At 39.3% G+C, this 21,022-nt stretch overlaps 2 long non-coding RNA genes across 2 annotated transcripts; both read left to right on the top strand.

The window, feature by feature from the left end:
• The first annotated feature begins 15,674 nt into the window (after positions 1-15,674).
• On the top strand, positions 15,675-17,018 carry LOC143121012 (uncharacterized). The gene is made up of 3 exons (XR_012986352.1): positions 15,675-15,705; positions 16,391-16,456; positions 16,879-17,018. It is a non-coding gene; the product is annotated as an uncharacterized LOC143121012 (long non-coding RNA).
• Positions 17,019-20,115: 3,097 nt separating this feature from the next.
• Positions 20,116-20,619, top strand: LOC143121011 (uncharacterized). Its single transcript, XR_012986351.1, has 2 exons — positions 20,116-20,262; positions 20,532-20,619. It is a non-coding gene; the product is annotated as an uncharacterized LOC143121011 (long non-coding RNA).
• The last annotated feature ends 403 nt before the right edge of the window (positions 20,620-21,022 follow it).

Below are 21,022 nucleotides of genomic sequence, written 5' to 3'. Positions count from 1 at the left end.
TGTGTCGGCATTCTGATTCTTGGCAACTAATGAGTGTGAATGTTGATTGCCTGATGTCATTCAGGTGCTGTTCAATGGTGTGACTCTTCAATAACCAATAGCATGTGCATCTTGAGCCTAAAGCTCTAGCAGGATTCGAACTCTCAACCTAACAAACACCAGCACTAGGCATTATCCCTCTGAGCCACTAACAATCCGACATATTAGGCAGTCACATTCACATGGTGAAAATGTGTGTTGGTAAACACACAAGAAAAACTCCAAGTATACATTTGACAATACAATGAAGGGCTTTCCTGAAAGAGTACACCTGAAAACTTTTGGACATTTTGGGGCAATTAGACATTTATAGAGAAGAACAGTAATGGATGAAATATAAATACGATAGACTTAATGATGAAGGAAAAATAGTAAACAAAGAAGTTCCCCTATATGTCTTAGAGTGTGTCGGCATTCTGATTCTTGGCAACTAATGAGTGTGAATGTTAATTGCCTGATGTCATTCAGGTGCTGTTCAATGGTGTCAATCTTCAATAACCAATAGCATGTGCATCTTGAGCCCAAAGCTCTAGCAGGATTCGAACTCTCAACCTAAAAAACACCAGCACAAGGCATTATCCCACTGAGCCACTGACAATCATACACATTCAGCAGTCACATTCAAATGGTGAAAATGTGTGTTGGTAAACACACAAGAAAAACTCCAACTATACATTTGACAATAAAATGAAGGGCTTTCCTGAAAGAGTACACCTGAAAACTTTTGGATATTCTGGGGCAATTAGACATTTGTAGAGAAGAACAGTAATGGATGAAATATAAATACGATAGACTTAATGATGAAGGAAAAATAGTAAACAAAGAAGTTCCCCTATATGCCATAGAGTGTCAGCATTCTGATTCTTGGCAACTAATGAGTGTGAATGTTAATTGCCTGATGTCATTCAGGTGCTGTTCAATGGTGTGAATCTTCAATAACCAATAGCATGTGCATCTTGAGCTTCAAGCTCTAGCAGGATTCGAACTCTCAACCTAACAAACACCAGCAGTGTGTAATGAGTGTGAATGTTAATTGCCTGATGTCATTCAGGTGCTGTTCAATGGTGTGACTCAGAAGGCTCAATGGTATGGAGTGATGACACGAAGATGGCAGGTTTCGGTGCAACACAAGTTAACTTTATTTGAGTTTCAATTCATCTGTTCTTTTGTTCTTTACTTGTATGTGTGCTGCATCAAAGAGGAAACAAACAGAAAATGGAGTAATCAGTGAAATGGGGTAAATCAGTACAGATCCCAACTCACAAACAAACCAATTGACATTTGAACAATAAACTGAAATCATAAGGCTATATAAGGTACAACTAAACAATACTTGACATCCCAAGTCAATCAACATCACCTAATCATCTCTCACATGGGACTCCAACACACCAAACCAACAAACAAAGACCTTAACTTTACACATGATGGCAGAGCTACTCTACAAACTGATAAACATCACAAAAGTCATAGTGAGGGTGATTAAAGTGATGACTTACGTTAACTCAAAGACGCACACAGAGCAGGACACACTGGAGTGCTGGGTTGAGATGAACAAAAGAGCGAACTGAGGGCGAGCAAACAATTTATCCTGGTCTGAGCCCCTGCTCCGGAGCTACAGGGTTTCCCAGCGGGTAAACTTTGGAAAGATTTGCAAAGATTTGGAAAAGATTTTTGAAAGACTACAGTCTCAGACCCTCTCACATCTAAAGACAAGTAGTAGAGTTTTAAGTCACAGACTATGATTTTGCAATGACTAGGGATCTTGCAGGGTCACTATTTACAAGACTGCAACATGATTCCTTTAAATTATTACCCATTGTGCAATAGATAAACAGGAACTGAAAATTATAGCCTACTAAACTCAAAGTCGTATTTTCATGTTTCTGCAGCATTGTTTCATGCGTGACATCCTTAACCGATATAGAGTTGTTCTGTCAAGTGGAAGAGCCGACTAAATATGTATAAGAAATTACAAATATTATAAGAATAACAAATAATTATAGGCTACAGCTTATAATTATACAGTAATACTTGCCTTGCACTACAAGTCCATATTGACAAGTAGCTGTAATGTTATAGTGTGTTATCCTCCACAACCCAACAGCATTCTATTGTAGTATGCTAACATCCACAACCCACTAATGCTTCAAGTGGGATTTGAACTCTCAACCTAAGGATCACCAGTACAAGGCATTATCCCACTGAGCCACTGTCAATCCTACATGTTGGCCAGTCACATTCACATGGTGAAAATGTGTATTGGTAAACACACAAGAAAAACTCCAAGCATGGAGGGGCGATTAGACATTTGTAGAGATGAACACTAATAGATTAAATATAAATATGATAGACTTAATGATGAAGGAAAAATAGTAAACAAAGAAGTTCCCCTATATGTCATAGAGTGTGTCGGCATTCTGATTCTTGGCAACTAATGAGTGTGAATGTTAATTGTCTGATGTCATTCAGGTGCTGTTCAATAGTGTGAATCTTCAATAACCAATAGCATGTGCATCTTGAGCCTAAAGCTCTAGCAGGATTCGAACTCTCAACCTAACAAACACCAGCACTAGGCATTATCCCACTCTGCCACTGACAATCATACACATTCAGCAGTCACATTCAAATGGTGAAAATGTGTGTTGGTAAACACACAATAAAAACTCCAAGTACACATTTGACAATAAAATGAAGGGCTTTCCTGAAAGAGTACACCTGAAAACTTTTGGATATTCTGGGGCAATTAGACATTTATAGAGAAGAACAGTAATGGATGAAATATAAATATGATAGACTTAATGATGAAGGAAAAATAGTAAACTAAGAAGTTCCCCTATATGTCATAGAGTGTGTCGGCATTCTGATTCTTGGCAACTAATGAGTGTGAATGTTAATTGTCTGATGTCATTCAGGTGCTGTTCAATAGTGTGAATCTTCAATAACCAATAGCATGTGCATCTTGAGCCTAAAGCTCTAGCAGGATTCGAACTCTCAACCTAACAAACACCAGCACTAGGCATTATCCCACTCAGCCACTGACAATCATACACATTCAGCAGTCACATTCAAATGGTGAAAATGTGTGTTGGTAAACACACAAGAAAAACTCCAAGTATACACTTGACAATAAAATGAAGGGCTTTCCTGAAAGAGTACACCTGAAAACTTTTGAATATTCTGGGGCAATTAGACATTTATAGAGAAGAACAGTAATGGATGAAATATAAATATGATAGACTTAATGATGAAGGAAAAATAGTAAACAAAGAAGTTCCCCTATATGTCATAGAGTGTGTCGGCATTCTGATTCTTGGCAACTAATGAGTGTGAATGTTAATTGTCTGATGTCATTCAGGTGCTGTTCAATAGTGTGAATCTTCAATAACCAATAGCATGTGCATCTTGAGCCTAAAGCTCTAGCAGGATTCGAACTCTCAACCTAACAAACACCAGCACTAGGCATTATCCCACTCAGCCACTGACAATCATACACATTGAGCAGTCACATTCAAATGGTGAAAATGTGTGTTGGCAAACACACAACATCAAGAAAAATCCTAGCATACATTTGACAATAGAATTAAGGGCTTTATAAAAAAGAGTACATATCTGAAAATGTGCACTGTTAATGGTATCCACCTAATGATGGTTGTATGGTTGTTATCCAAGAAAAAAAAATTACTCATATAGGAATATAGGTGATATAGGAGAAATGGGCTGAGTGGTCGAACTTTATTGGCCTATATCTCTGAAATGGAACAACGTATCCAAATTCTTTTGATAACTTTTGTGAGGCTTTGTCTAAACATTGTCTGTGAGAATTTTGGTGAAGATTTGATAATTTTTGAAGCCTGTGAAACTTTTTATGATGTTTGGCTTTTCTCTGAAATTGTGGCAAAAGTAAACATTTTTAGAGCATAAGACCAGGGTGAAAAAGATGCATCTGAATGTAGAGATTAATATGATGAAAGAATTTTGAGTCTAGGTGAATCTGGTAAGGAGAAATAAGCGTTTTTGACAAGAGCGCCACCTTTGGGTGCAGTACCCCAAATTTGGGTTATGGGTAGTGGGGGGTACTGGTAACAATACTTGAAAATGTCAAGTTTCTAGGACTTACGGTTTATAGGAATATAGGTGATCTAGGAAAAAAGGCCTAAGTGGTCTAACTTTATTGGCCTATATCTCTGAAATGGAACAAAATATCAAAATTCTGAGCGATAACTTTTGTGAGGCTTGGTCTAAACATTGTCTGTGAGAATTTTGGTGAAGATTCGATTATTTTTGAAGAGTGTGAAACTTTTTATAATGTTTGGCTTTTCCATGAAATTTTGGAAAAAGTAAACATTTGTAGACCATAAGACCAGGGCCAAAAATATGCATCTGAGTTTAGAGATTAATATTCTGAAAGAATTTGGAGTCTAGGTGAATCTGGTAAGGAGAAATAAGCATAATTAACTTTTTTTTCCAATAGCGCCACCTTTGGGTGCAGTACCCCAAATTTTGGGTTATGGGTAGAGGGGGGTACTGGTAACCATACCTGAAAATTTCAAGAGTTTTGGAGTTACGGTTTAGGCTGCAGTATGACTTTTACAGAATTTTGGCCAAAAAATGAACGGTACAGAAACAATAGGGTTCCTGCAGCTACGCTGCTCGGACCCCTAATAATAATAAGAAGAAAACATAGAAACACAATGGGTGCCTTCGCAGCTTCGCTGCTTGGCCCCCAAATATAACCGCAAGCGGTGATTTACGGGGTCCGAGCAAAACGAACATGATGGCATAGCTTTTTAGTTTTACATATGCTTTGATTGTTTGGGCACAATTGTTCAAAAGAAACGTGATCGGATTTCGTTTATCGGATTTCAGTTACCAGATTTAAGCTATCGGATTGGATCAAATCTTGAAAATGGGTTGTTCAAAGGGAAACAAGGATCCTGAAATTGGATTAGATCACATAATCTATTCTTGGTTTTGATCTGGATAAAACCTTCACTTTGTGTCGTTCAAAACTTTTGAGTTGGATTGGAATAAATTTGATGCATAAAATTAGGATTACCCTGTGCTGTAACATTATAGTGTGCTAACCTCCACAACCCAACAGTATTCTAACAATACTTGATTCTACAGGACTATTTATTTGTTGTGGATAAGATGAAGGGTTTGATAATGGAAGGCAGTGTTTCCCACAGAATTGAATTGTATTTGTGGTGGTGGGTTCTGTGTCAGAGTCAATAAGATAAACAGCGTATAATTATACAGTTATACTTGCCTTGCACTACAAGTCCATATTGACAAGTAGCTGTAATGCTGTAATGTTATAGTGTGCTAACCTCCACAACCCAACAGCATTCTATTCTAGTATGCTAACCTCCACAACCCAACAGTATTTTAACACTAATGCTTCAGGTGGGATTTGAACACTCAACATAAGGATGACCAGTACAAGGCATTATCCCACTAAGCCACTGTCAATCCTACATCTTTGCCAGTCATATTCACATGGTGAAAATGTGTATTGGTAAACACACAAGAAAAACTTCAAGTATACATTTGACAATAAAATGAAGGGCTTTCCTGAAAGAGAACACCTGAAAACGTTTGGAAATTCTGGGACAATTAGACATTTGTAGAGAAGAACAGTAATGGATGAAATATAAATATGATAGACTTAATGATGAAGGAAAAATAGTAAACAAAGAAGTTCCCCTATATGTCTTCGAGTGTGTCGGCATTCTGATTCTTGGCAACTAATGAGTGTGAATGTTAATTGCCTGATGTCATTCAGGTGCTGTTCAATGGTGTCAATCTTCAATAACCAATAGCATTTGCATCTTGAGCCTAAAGCTCTAGCAGGATTCGAACTCTCAACCTAACAAACACCAGCACTAGGCATTATCCCTCTGAGCCACTAACAATCCGACATATTAGGCAGTCACATTCACATGGTGAAAATGTGTGTTGGTAAACACACAAGAAAAACTCCAAGTATACATTTGACAATAAAAGGAAGGGCTTTCCTGAAAGAGTACACCTGAAAACTTTTGGATATTCTGGGGCAATTAGACATTTATAGAGAAGAACAGTAATGGATGAAATATAAATATGATAGACTTAATGATGAAGGAAAAATAGTAAACAAAGAAGTTCCCCTATATGTCATAGAGTGTGTCGGCATTCTGATTCTTGGCAACTAATGAGTGTGAATGTTAATTGCCTGATGTCATTCAGGTGCTGTTCAATGGTGTCAATCTTCAATAACCAATAGCATGTGCATCTTGAGCTTCAAGCTCTAGCAGGATTCGAACTCTCAACCTAACAAACACCAGCAGTGTGTAATGAGTGTGAATGTTAATTGCCTGATGTCATTCAGGTGCTGTTCAATGGTGTGACTCAGAAGGCTCAATGGTATGGAGTGATGACACGGAGATGGCAGGTTTCGGTGCAACACAAGTTAACTTTATTTGAGTTTCAATTCATCTGTTCTTTTGTTCTTTACTTGTATGTGTGCTGCATCAAAGAGGAAACAAACAGAAAATGGAGTAATCAGTGAAATGGGGTAAATCAGTACAGATCCCAACTCACAAACAAACCAATTGACATTTGAACAATAAACTGAAATCATATGGCTATATAAGGTACAACTAAACAATACTTGACATCCCAAGTCAACCAACATCACCTAGTCATCTCTCACATGGGACTCCAAGACACCAAACCAACAAACAAAGACCTTAACTTTACACATGATGGCAGAGCTACTCTACAAACTGATAAACATCACAAAAGTCATAGTGAGGGTGATTAAAGTGATGACTTACGTTAACTCAAAGACGCACACAGAGCAGGACACACTGGAGTGCTGGGTTGAGATGAACAAAAGAGCGAACTGAGGGCGAGCAAACAATTTATCCTGGTCTGAGCCCCTGCTCCGGAGCTACAGGGTTTCCCAGCGGGTAAACTTTGGAAAGATTTGCAAAGATTTGGAAAAGATTTTTGAAAGACTACAGTCTCAGACCCTCTCACATCTAAAGACAAGTAGTAGAGTTTTAAGTCACAGACTATGATTTTGCAATGACTAGGGATCTTGCAGGGTCACTATTTACAAGACTGCAACATGATTCCTTTAAATTATTACCCATTGTGCAATAGATAAACAGGAACTGAAAATTATAGCCTACTAAACTCAAAGTCGTATTTTCATGTTTCTGCAGCATTGTTTCATGCGTGACATCCTTAACCGATATAGAGTTGTTCTGTCAAGTGGAAGAGCCGACTAAATATGTATAAGAAATTACAAATATTATAAGAATAACAAATAATTATAGGCTACAGCTTATAATTATACAGTAATACTTGCCTTGCACTACAAGTTCATATTGACAAGTAGCTGTAATGTTATAGTGTGTTATCCTCCACAACCCAACAGCATTCTATTGTAGTATGCTAACATCCACAACCCACTAATGCTTCAAGTGGGATTTGAACTCTCAACCTAAGGATCACCAGTACAAGGCATTATCCCACTGAGCCACTGTCAATCCTACATGTTGGCCAGTCACATTCACATGGTGAAAATGTGTATTGGTAAACACACAAGAAAAACTCCAAGCATGGAGGGGCGATTAGACATTTGTAGAGATGAACACTAATAGATTAAATATAAATATGATAGACTTAATGATGAAGGAAAAATAGTAAACAAAGAAGTTCCCCTATATGTCATAGAGTGTGTCGGCATTCTGATTCTTGGCAACTAATGAGTGTGAATGTTAATTGTCTGATGTCATTCAGGTGCTGTTCAATAGTGTGAATCTTCAATAACCAATAGCATGTGCATCTTGAGCCTAAAGCTCTAGCAGGATTCGAACTCTCAACCTAACAAACACCAGCACTAGGCATTATCCCACTCTGCCACTGACAATCATACACATTCAGCAGTCACATTCAAATGGTGAAAATGTGTGTTGGTAAACACACAAGAAAAACTCCAAGTACACATTTGACAATAAAATGAAGGGCTTTCCTGAAAGAGTACACCTGAAAACTTTTGGATATTCTGGGGCAATTAGACATTTATAGAGAAGAACAGTAATGGATGAAATATAAATATGATAGACTTAATGATGAAGGAAAAATAGTAAACTAAGAAGTTCCCCTATATGTCATAGAGTGTGTCGGCATTCTGATTCTTGGCAACTAATGAGTGTGAATGTTAATTGTCTGATGTCATTCAGGTGCTGTTCAATAGTGTGAATCTTCAATAACCAATAGCATGTGCATCTTGAGCCTAAAGCTCTAGCAGGATTCGAACTCTCAACCTAACAAACACCAGCACTAGGCATTATCCCACTCAGCCACTGACAATCATACACATTCAGCAGTCACATTCAAATGGTGAAAATGTGTGTTGGTAAACACACAAGAAAAACTCCAAGTATACACTTGACAATAAAATGAAGGGCTTTCCTGAAAGAGTACACCTGAAAACTTTTGGATATTCTGGGGCAATTAGACATTTATAGAGAAGAACAGTAATGGATGAAATATAAATATGATAGACTTAATGATGAAGGAAAAATAGTAAACAAAGAAGTTCCCCTATATGTCATAGAGTGTGTCGGCATTCTGATTCTTGGCAACTAATGAGTGTGAATGTTAATTGTCTGATGTCATTCAGGTGCTGTTCAATAGTGTGAATCTTCAATAACCAATAGCATGTGCATCTTGAGCCTAAAGCTCTAGCAGGATAAGAACTCTCAACCTAACAAACACCAGCACTAGGCATTATCCCACTCAGCCACTGACAATCATACACATTGAGCAGTCACATTCAAATGGTGAAAATGTGTGTTGGCAAACACACAACATCAAGAAAATTCCTAGCATACATTTGACAATAGAATTAAGGGCTTTATAAAAAAGAGTACATATCTGAAAATGTGCACTGTTAATGGTATCCACCTAATGATGGTTGTATGGTTGTTATCCAAGAAAAAAAAATTACTCATATAGGAATATAGGTGATATAGGAGAAATGGGCTGAGTGGTCGAACTTTATTGGCCTATATCTCTGAAATGGAACAACGTATCCAAATTATTTTGATAACTTTTGTGAGGCTTTGTCTAAACATTGTCTGTGAGAATTTTGGTGAAGATTTGATAATTTTTGAAGCCTGTGAAACTTTTTATGATGTTTGGCTTTTCTCTGAAATTGTGGCAAAAGTAAACATTTTTAGAGCATAAGACCAGGGTGAAAAAGATGCATCTGAATGTAGAGATTAATATGATGAAAGAATTTTGAGTCTAGGTGAATCTGGTAAGGAGAAATAAGCGTTTTTGACAAGAGCGCCACCTTTGGGTGCAGTACACCAAATTTGGGTTATGGGTAGTGGGGGGTACTGGTAACAATACTTGAAAATGTCAAGTTTCTAGGACTTACGGTTTATAGGAATATAGGTGATCTAGGAAAAAAGGCCTAAGTGGTCTAACTTTATTGGCCTATATCTCTGAAATGGAACAAAATATCAAAATTCTGAGCGATAACTTTTGTGAGGCTTGGTCTAAACATTGTCTGTGAGAATTTTGGTGAAGATTCGATTATTTTTGAAGAGTGTGAAACTTTTTATAATGTTTGGCTTTTCCATGAAATTGTGGAAAAAGTAAACATTTGTAGACCATAAGACCAGGGCCAAAAAGATGCATCTGAGTTTAGAGATTAATATTCTGAAAGAATTTTGAGTCTAGGTTAATCTGGTAAGGAGAAATAAGCATAATTAACTTTTTTTTTCAATAGCGCCACCTTTGGGTGCAGTACCCCAAATTTTGGGTTATGGGTAGAGGGGGGTACTGGTAACCATACCTGAAAATTTCAAGAGTTTTGGAGTTACGGTTTAGGCTGCAGTATGACTTTTACAGAATTTTGGCCAAAAAATGAACGGTACAGAAACAATAGGGTTCCTGCAGCTACGCTGCTCGGACCCCTAATAATAAGAAAAGGTAGAATCACTATGGGTTGCCGCGCAGCTTCGCTGCTTGGCCCCCAATAATAAGAAAAGGTAGAATCACTATGGGTTGCCGCGCAGCTTCGCTGCTTGGCCCCCAATAATGAGCGCATCTTCCTCACTGCCACTGGCACTGCCACTAGCACTACCGCTAGCACTAGCACTGTCAGTACCTCTCATTCTCTCAGCCATGTTTGCTCTTTCTCTCTAGCTGAAACATAGAAGACTGTATGTGGTCTTTTATCCTCTCACTAACCGATTCTCTATTTTTACAACCCATCGGCGCTTGATGACCTAACGTGTCTTAATGCTTAAGGAATGTCTGTGTTTGCAACATAGGTTACATGTATGTAATCCTACGCCATCTCCCCCCAATCCTATTGTGCTTGAACTTTCAATCGCATGTCATAAGGCTTAAAGGAGAATTTTTAAAAAGGTTACCCGGGGCCCGATTGCATCTGATCCTTTTATTCTCTCTGTGTTTACGACCCTCGTCCTTGATGGCCCAGCGTGACTTAATGCTTAAGGAATGCCCCGCGTTTGCAACATAGGCCTCATGTATGTAATCCTACACCAACCCCTATTGTGCTTGAACTTTCAATCGCATGCCATAAGGCTTAAAGGAGAATTTTAAAAAGGTTACCCGGGCCCCGATTGCATCTGCTCCTTTTATCCTCTCTGTGTTTACGACCCTCGTCCTTGATGGCCCAGCGTGACTTAATGCTTAAGGAATGCCTGTGTTTTTCAACATACATGTGCACGTGCAAGTTCAACCCCTATCCCCCATGCTGTGCTTGTTTTTCACATTTTTTGATTCCTCCCATTTGTTTAATCACGCCCCCTCCACATCTACCGTTTTTCAGTCATTTGCAGCCAAACCATCCGAGGGAGAAGACGTGCGACTATAGGAGCTCCAGGCTCTGAACTCAGGCATCCCCAGGACTCTGTCTGCCTGCCTCTACCGCTACTACTAGGCCCAGGCTCTGAACTCAGACTCTCTCGCAGGCATCCCCAGGACTCTGTCTGCCTGCCTCTACCGCTACTAGGCCCAGGCTCTGAACTCAGACTCTCTCGCAGGCATCCCCAGGACTCTGCCTGCCTGCCTCTACCGCTACTACTAGGCCCAGGCCCAGGCTCTGAACTCAGATTCTCTCGCAAGTCACGCACGCCACACAGGCTCCACACAAATTCTGTTCAACTCCCCATGCCATCCCCACCCCTTCGCACGACGTCATAAGACACGCCTGCAGAAAGTAAGACCTCCCATCATGACGTCATAAGATACGCCTACCTCACGTGATCAAGAATGATCTGGAAGGTAACGCCCCCTGGCCCCTAGCCCCGCCCCCCCTTAATCAGCACATTTTTGATTTAATTAGGGCCATCCATCACTTTTGACATAAGGTGTATTATATATCTCTCTAAGAACAAAGAACTAAATTGAAAATCAAAATAAACTGCTTGTGTTGCACCGAAACCCTGCCATCTCCGTGTCAATCACTCCATACCAGTGAGCCTTCTCGGGGCTCTGCCTGCTCACCACACACTCACTCTCCTTGACCCTCATCGCCCCCTACAGTTCCTTCAGTATTCATGTTTGGTATCATTTTTATAGTCTCAGTACAAGGAGTACAATGAATCAAGTGTAAGAATGTTTAGAACATCCTGTATAACATTTCTACCTGAGGAGCCTGCCTAATATGTTAATGTCAAGTAGGTGTGGCTGACGGAAACGGCGGGAAGAGAAAGGACGTTGTACTTATGATCACCACGTGAACCACACCCTTGCAAATTGAGCATAAAAGGCCAGCCTCTTCCGGTAGTCTTTAGAAGAGAATACTGTGACCCCGGCCGTGGCGCAACTGGCTGGGGCACCTGCACCGTACGCCGGCGACCCGGGTTCGATTCCCGCCCTGTGGTCCTTTCCGCAACCCACCCCGACTCTCTCTCCCACTCGCTTCCTGTCATTCTTCACTGTCCTATCATTAAATGCATAAAAAGGCAAAAAAAAGTGTTGGAAAAAAAAAGAAGAGAATACTGAGATACTGGTGAAATCCATGATGGGGTGACACAAAGATGCCTTTTCTCCCTTGGCCCCTCATTGAAAAGAATAAATGCCTGGATCCTGATCTTTCATCGTCCTGATTGAGTCTTAAGAGAAATATGGTAATAAAAATATACTATCAATGCACATAGCATATGGGGAGTTAAGGATGATAGTAATGGGAGCATTGTTGAGGAATTTATTGAAGAGAAAGAGCTAGTGTGTTTAAATAATACAAGTGGTACAAGGATAGATGTAGCAAGGGGGACAGAGTCTACAGTAGACATTACACTAGCTACAGTAGCAATAGCTAGGAAGTGTAGGTGGGAGGTAATGAGAGAAAGTACAATGGGAAGTGATCATTATCCTATACTAATTCAAACAGAAATGGAATTGACTGTGGGAAAGGTAGTGACGGAGGGGAGATGGAGGTTGGAAGAGGCTGACTGGGAGAAGTTTAGAGAAATCAGTGAGTGTTCTTTGATGTCGGTCAGAGATGATCAAAATGTTGAGGAGTTAAATACAGAGATAAGTAGCATATAATTCAGGCAGAAATAGAGGCTATTCCAAAGTCTAAACCCACAAAGTTATGTAAAATTCTGCCATGGTGGTCAAAAGAATGTGGTGGTAATACAGAAAAGAAATAGAGCTTTTAAAGAGTTGAAGAAGACACATAATTTTCAAAATCTAGTTGAACATAAGAGACTACAGGCAATAGTGAGGCAAACAATTAGGATATATAAAAAAGAGTATTGGAAAAGGTTTTGTGACTCAATTGGAAGGTCAACACCAGTGGAGAAAGTATGGGGAACTATAAAGAGAATAAGAGGCTGTGGGAAAGAGTTTGGTTACCCAGTAATGAAGGATGGCCAAAATAGTGTTACAGTGAAGCTAAAGCGGAGCTAATAGCAAAGACACTAGTAAAAGTACATAGCTCTGAAAATTTAAGTCAAGAGGAAAGAAGAGGAAGGGAGGATACTATTGCAAGATATGGGAGTATCAGTCAGGAAGGTGATGGTGAAGATGGTAGTGCGTTAAATAGGTTATTTACAATAGCTGAACTTAATAAAGCCTTAAGGAAGCTGGGTAAATCAACTCCAGGAAGGGATAGTATCTGCTATGTCATGCTAGAACAGTTAAGTGATAAAGGGAAAGAGATGTTGCTAAATTTGTACAATAAGGTTTGGAAAGAAGGCACTATTCCAAGAAGTTGGAAAGAGTCTATAATTATACCTATAAGGAAGCCAGGGAAAGATCCAACAGTTCCAGAAAGCTATAGACCAATTGCTTTGACCTCTCAGATGGGGAAAACTATGGAAAGGATGTTGGATGCTGGATGCGTAGCTCTGTTTAATACGCGTTGTTTGCCATGCTTTGATTGTCTTGATGAAATGCGTGTTAATATGACCATAGGCTGCATGTTTCTTAAATATTATTAGAAAGTGTTTGGTCGATTGGTGTAACAAGAGGGTCTGCTTTTTAATTGGGTTAACAGATTTAAAGGATAAATAGGCTAATGGGGTTCGTGCAATTAAAGTGGCAATTTGTGGTTTGTGCCATGTAAGCTTATATGTGTTTCAGTGTTTGGTGTTATTTATCAAGTAGCATTTTGTATTGAATGGAATATTTAAGACTGACATTTACATGTAAATTTGTAATATTTATGGTTATTTATGTGTTTTATGTGATTACTTATGTGTATATTTTTTTTATTGAAAGATGGGCATTTGAATGGGGATTTAGATTCTCAGTGGATAAGTCAAAGACCATGTTTTTTACAAGAAAGAAAATAAATCCAGAACTTAGGATATATGGATCAGAATTAGAAAGAGTAGACTTCTTTAGATATTTAGGTCTGTGGTATGACAAGATGCTTACATGGGCAATTAATGTCCAAAAGTAGTGGATAAGTGTAAGAAGATCTTAAATGTTATGCAATGTTTGACCAGCTATGAAAACTATTTATATAGGGTTAATGAGGTCAGTGTTGGATTACGGATGTTTTATATATGGGTCTGCTTCTGCAACTCAGTTAAGTAAACTGGATGTAATACAATATCAGGCTTTGAGATTATGTAGCGGGGCATATAAAACTACTCCTGTGGCTGCAATCCAGGTGGAGATGGGAGAGATGCCTTATAAGCTAAAAAGAGAGCAGTTGGCCCTAGTTTACTGGGCAAACCTGAAGGGCCACAAAGAGGACCATCCTTGTCAGAGGGTTCTAATGCCCTGCCAAGAAAAGGAAAAAAAAGAGCTCATGTTTTGGGTGGACAGTAGGAAATGTTGCAAGGGGAATGGAAATTACAACACTAAGTGTAAGTCCAACAGTAGAATATTCAAGTGTTGTTCGATAGATGTTTGAAGAAGTAGCAATAGATTTAGCATTATTGGAAGAAAGGGAGCGTTGAGTTACTATTGATAATTGTACATTTGAAATATATGTGAGAGAAAAGTATGGACATAATATTCATGTGTACACAGATGCATCAAAAATAAACAAGGAGTTGCATATGCAATTCCCGAATTACAGGTAAAGGCCAAGAGAGTTAGTAATGATCTTGCTGTATACTGCCCTACTAAGGCAAAAGACCTTAACTCACCAGAGTGTGAAACTGAGAAAAATGCCTTTAAAGTTATCTTAATGTCCTGACAATTGAGTAATAGGTATAATATTGTAATTTTCACATTGTGTAGTGTATACCTGTATTAATCTATCTACAAAAAAAAATTAACTCAAATTTGACCTTTGACCCTTTTTTGGAAGTTACTGTATTCTGCCTTAGTATTGCCCACTAAATGACAATCGGTCATACTAAGGCAAAATACCCTTCTATTTTATAGCACAATGTTATGATGACAATGATAACTTTCACTTAAAATGTAAGCAATATTAACCCTATTGGACTCACTATGATAAAATGGCTTCACATTTATCAACATCATATGAAAATGATGACGTTTTTTTCTGTATTTCATACTCATACTAGTACCACACAGACAGTCACTTCTGACCGATGTCAGAATTAAGAATGAGAGTGTTTTGATGTTTTAAAGGTCTCATTCACTGAGAAACCGTTTAATACTTGTTACTTTCGAAATACTATAGCTCACTCCAAGTTGCATATGCATGCTGCACGTGAAAATGATCTTCTACCCCCATTGCCCGCATTAGCCAATGAAAGAAAATACACGGAAAAACAAGCGAATCAGAAAGAGCCCTTCCCAATGACGCCGAAGGGAAACTGATTATTCATGGCCTCGCCCACCTTGGCTTGTGACCGCCTACAGAAAGACTGGAAGATTTTGCGGCTAGGGGATTGTCTCTCTGCAGCTAGTAGGAGCTAACAGCAAGTTGCTAACATGGCGGAAAAATATCGTGCCTGTGTTATTTGTGGCAATAACACATCAATGTTGATGTCTTGCCTTAGAAACAAGAGTTGAGGAAGAAATGGTTCGGATTTATCGTTGCAACACCACCACCGAAGTAGTGCAACATTAGTTCTGTGTTCCAATCATTTCGACCACACTCACTGCCTACAGTTAGAAAGTGGTTTTGCATTGATGTTCTGAAAACCTGCTTCTGTACAGTCATGACGATCGACCACCAGCTCACAGGCTGTAAGTACAAACAAACTTTTCCACCTAACATCTGTTACAAAATAGCATGTTCATATTCTTTACGTTAGCATGCATGAAAAGGGTACAAGCTAGGCTTAGGCTAGCCTATATTACAGGAAGCTACACCAGGCACGTAACTGAAGTGTTCTGTTGACGTGTAAAATCAGAGAATGTCTAATAGGAAGGGCTCTGGTAAAATCCATTAGAGGAATGGTCTATTTTCCTGAACGTAGCCTACAGGCCACTAACACGCAAGGTGTAGCTACTTCCATTGATTAGGCCTATTGGAAGCTATTGTTGCAGTAGCCTACATAACGCGAACGGAATGCTTCAGTTACGTGCCTGGTGTAGCTAACGTTACACTCATAAGAAACTGACCACACTACCCAGAGAGTTAGCTTGTTGAACCTATAATCTTCTAACCTAAGCGTTAAACCACAAATAATAATATTAGCAACAATATCTTATGCTCAACTAAGTACGGATATTGTTCTAGTCTAAAAAGGGAAAATCAAAAACACAATACCCGTGCACTATTAGGCTAAGTTGCTATCACTAGAGCTCAGGTATTTACACTTCAGTCTAATTTATGTCTTCTTGCCACTGTTACATTGACCTTTGTAGGCCTACAATGATGTTTTGTTTGATTACTTGCTGTTTAATTAGTGTTTTGTATGTCTTCCAGAGCACATCCTCATGTCAGGCTACACAGCTTTCTAGCCTACATTAGGTCATCACGTTAGAAGCAAAGGTTTGTGATCTAACTTTTTTGTTGTGCTAGTTAGTTTCTAGAAGTCTTTTTCTAGTAGGCTAATACAGGTTCTTACGTGCTCATCAATGTTTGGGAAAGTCAATTCATGGGTTTCTTCAGGTCATTTTACACAGGTGTATAAAATCAAGCACCTCGATTATGAATGCAGACTGCATGGTGCTTGATTAATACACCTGTGTAAATGGACCTGATGAAACCCATGAATTGCATAACAGATAGAATTGATATTACCGAATGTCTTCTTGTGGGTGTGCTACTTAGTACATCATACACCTTACCGCAGTCACTAAAATATTTTTGTTTCCATTGTGCCAGTACAGTTTTGTGTGAGAGAGTGAATGTCCTGTGTACTATAAGTAGTATCTTGTAACTTGACAGTAATACACATTTATTTACTTTAGGTACCCAAACAGAATACTTCATGAAAAGTATGAGTATTGATACAAGCACTTTGGATACACCATGGGCATGGGGGCCTGCTACCTCTACTGCCATCAAGCCTGTTCATCCAAGGCCAGCTAGAAGACCTCGGGTTGATCAAGATGAGGTGGAGGATGAATGCGACATCTCCACAATAACACCTGATGGCTCCACCTATGGCCCAGCACAATCAAAGAGCAATGTAACAGAATCATAACAGCCAACGAATGTGTTTTGTGTGTTGTCCCTTCGGATCCCCAGGACAATACAAGCCGAAACAACAACTCAGACCTTTTCCCCTAAATAATCCCAGCACCATTTTACAAAGGATCTGTAGGCCAGATGTCTGCATCGTCTGGCAAAAAGAGGACATTGTTAATTCTGTGCATAGTTTGGATGTTCTTGTTTTGTGTTTGCATTATTTTAATAGACTGCAATATTACTATTTGTCAGTGTTTCACAGACCACCTTAGCCTAGAAATGTAGACGCACCCTAGCGGCGGCAAATTAATTTGCTCAGCTTGTACGTCTAGTATCGAACCATAGGAATTTCTATTGGCTTAACACCGTGGATGACGGCCAATCACAGCGCTCTATTTCGTTAGAGAGTCTTAAGGCAGGCTTAACAGGATAACGACATCCTGCAAAGACTTTTGACTGTGTAAAGAAATAGGTCTTTATTTTAAAACGTTTCCAACTGTTTATTACTTGAAAGCAAGATGACGATTGTCACAAATGTTTACCTCTTTTAGGAGAGATTTTAAGCTGACAGGCAATTGTTACCATTCTATTAAACCAACGTTCACCGACAAACGATCAGGAAGCGGTTCTTCTTCCTACTCGGATACTAGGATCAAACACATGAAGTTGTATCTCCGAAGACATTTTGTGCAACAGTTTTGACTCGAGTTTTAGCCAGGTTTTAGCACTGTAAAGTTCAATATGGAGCATAGCACAGGCAGAATCGGATGAGGACGCACTGCAGGAAGCGTCACAGTACTGTTAGCCAATCAGAGGTGAATTCATTAGCATGTCATTAATATTCATGACTAGAGGCGAAATCCAGTCGTTCCTCCCCGCCCACCTTCCCCACCAAACTAGAACAGCATGAAACAGACGCAGGACAGCATTTTTTTCACCAAAACCGGCTCACAGGGCATTCATCAATACTACAGACCACTGCAAAATTAATGAAAAACGATGAAATGAGACCTTTAATATATATAAAGCATATTTCTGTTTGGATTTGAGGCACTAATTTAGACTAATTGGCTTGTTTATTTCTATAGCCAGCCTAGAACAGCATAAATATTTCAGAATCATCCCATTGTAGCATCTTAATGTCTGCTGAAAAGTTTCAGTGAAAACATAGGAATTAATATTTCTTGGATATTTGCATTATTCTTGGATATTTGCATTATTATCATGAAATCAGGAATACATTTTGATGATGTGTGGAGGTCTTTGATTAAGTTATGATTAAACACTGTAGGATACATGTAGGATACATTTTCCTGGATAGAATGGAAACTTAACCAAATGCAGATGATAAAACAAAGTTCTCCCACACAAATTAGGTAGATTAGGATGTGATTGGTTGCCTTTATTTGGTCATTTTATATTACTGCAATTTAAAGCTGCCTGCTTTGCGACTAGCTTTAATTTCCCCACCAACCTGCAGCTATACTAAACTTTAGGATGCATTGATAGAATTGACAGCCTGTAAAAACTTGGGAGTTTTGACTAGCCGGCAGCAAGTTTTAAAAACTCGTGGCAGATTTAATGGATTCGCTTTCTCGTCGGTTGTTTGGTATGGATTTTAACCAGGTTTCAACAAAAGGTAGGCTCTAAATTACTACATCCCTGCTGCTGGTGTGTGTGTGGAAGGTGTGTCGTTGCGGCTCCAACAAACTTGCGTCGTTTTCAGTCAATGACTATCATTTGCAGGCGAGAGCTAGCATACAGTATGAGAAACATTTTCCAGTTGACATGTAGCCTTGTATTACGGGCTGTGGTGTGAATTAAGATATCCTAGGCTACAAGCCATGCTCTAATGCGATTGTTACTGAATATGTTATTGAGTTTAGGCTTTTAAGTTAGGCTAATCTTGATAGCCTAGCTAGCCTATCTTTAATGCACCAGTATGTCATTCCTTGATCGTGGCATTTAGGATAGGTAACGTTTCAAAGCCATCAATCTAACAAAAATCAAGCACTGCAAAACATGTAGGCTACTGTAGCCTATACACTTTATTGAAGTTAGTGTGTGTCTGAGGTGATTTAATAATGCATAGCCTAGACATAACTTTTGGGGCAGCCGTGGCCCACTGGTTAGCACTCTGGACTTGTAACCGGAGGGTTGCCGGTTCGAGCCCCGACCAGTGGGCCGCGGCTGAAGTGCCCTTGAGCAAGGCACCTAACCCCTCACTGCTCCCCGAGCGCCGCCGTTGAAGCAGGCAGCTCACTGCGCCGGGATTAGTGTGTGCTTCACCTCACTGTGTGTTCACTGTGTGCTGTTTGTGTTTCACTAATTCACCGATTGGGTTAAATGCAAAGACCAAATTTCCCTCACGGGATCAAAAAAGTATATATACTTATACTTATACTATACTTAACTCCAGCCGGCAATACAACTTCACGTTGATGGTCGGTCAGAAGGCAGCTTCCCAGATAGCAATTTCCTTTGGGCCGGATCCGCATAAAAGCCTTTAGATCCGCCTGTAGCGGACATACGGTATCTGGCTGTGGGCCAGGTCTACTCCTGATACAGGTTTCAGCTCTGCTAACAATGCTGTTTTATCACCGGTTTACAGATTTGTCCCAGGTCCGATTTCCGCAACTCAACTGGAAGTCAGGAAATGCGTTTAAAATACAAAACACTGATTTGGCCCAAACCTGTGATACGGATATGAGCCGAAGGACCATTTTTTCACAGCAGACCCAGGTGGTAATGATATTAATTAAGGTGCTGATTCTGCTAAATTGACTGTCCTTTCCCTAGTTCATTGTCAACTGGCTGCTAAAGAAAAAAAAGGTACTTTGGAATGGCACAAATTTAGAAACCATGGGGGTGCACTATGTTCCCATGGCCACTTCATTTCTACAGTAAGGCTGGAAAAGAAGATATAGTTGGCTCAATGTTGATCATATGCTCGTTTCATTATTTTTATTATTACCTAGCAGTGGTAAAAATAGTCAATTGCTGTTTATGACAGATCAAACAGTGCTATGAGACAACCCCATATTCTTGCCACGCATGCAGAAGTCCAAGCAGTAACGTTAATCAAGGATCTTTGGTTTGCGCACTATCAATCTTTTGACATGATTTGCCTGGGGTTGGACTAGGACACTGCCCAACTTTTCAAGGTAGGCTATCTGCTTTTTATCTCTGTTGGTTTATTCAGAGACAACAACAAGCAGCCGAGCGATTGATAACTTTACTGTAAGTTTATACTATTATTTTCCAGCAATATAGGCTACTACCTTAGCTTAAGCAAAACAGCCATCACAATAACTATTTTGGAAAAAACATTGATAACGCTAAAAGGATCACTGATGATAAAAAACGAGTGTAATTGTGACTACCTATTTTCAAAAAGGAATAAATGGCTAATGTTTATTTTGTGTTGTTTCAGATTGACCATGGAGATGACTGAGGAAGACAGCCTGAATATCGATGGGAACAGTGGAATTAACACGACTTAAACTTTGTCTGGGATTGCACTTCTACAGCCAGGTTGTTGAATAAAAAAATAATTAGACACTTATGTGTAAAGTTTTTTTTACCCTCTTGTGTTTGTAGCCTAGCTTATGTTTATCAGTTGAGCTGTTGGGAAAACGTTACGAACTTTAGCCTGGGTGAACCTATAACGAACCTGTTAGCAAATGTGTAGCAAACAGATTTTTCAGGATAATTAGGCCTAATTACCAATCACATTTCACATGTCAAATAAAGCCAGCTGATGTCTGATAAACGGGTCCGTACCACACACAATAAGCGGACCCGTATTGCATATGATAATCAGATCTGGAACACGTCAGTAACACAGACTACCATACGGAACTGGGCCAGTCTTAGCCCTTATTGGTACCAGATCCGTCAAACGGATCCAGACCAATTTTGGAC

Source organism: Alosa pseudoharengus, unplaced genomic scaffold, assembly GCF_046254945.1.
Source record: "Alosa pseudoharengus isolate Yale_2024_CS ecotype anadromous, Long Island Sound unplaced genomic scaffold, YU_APseudo_1.1 YU_APseudo_1.1_scf_13, whole genome shotgun sequence".
Classification (NCBI taxonomy): Eukaryota; Metazoa; Chordata; class Actinopteri; order Clupeiformes; family Clupeidae; genus Alosa; species Alosa pseudoharengus.
The sequence above is the reverse complement of the archived record's forward strand: the minus strand, read 5'-3'. Positions and strand labels throughout refer to the sequence as shown.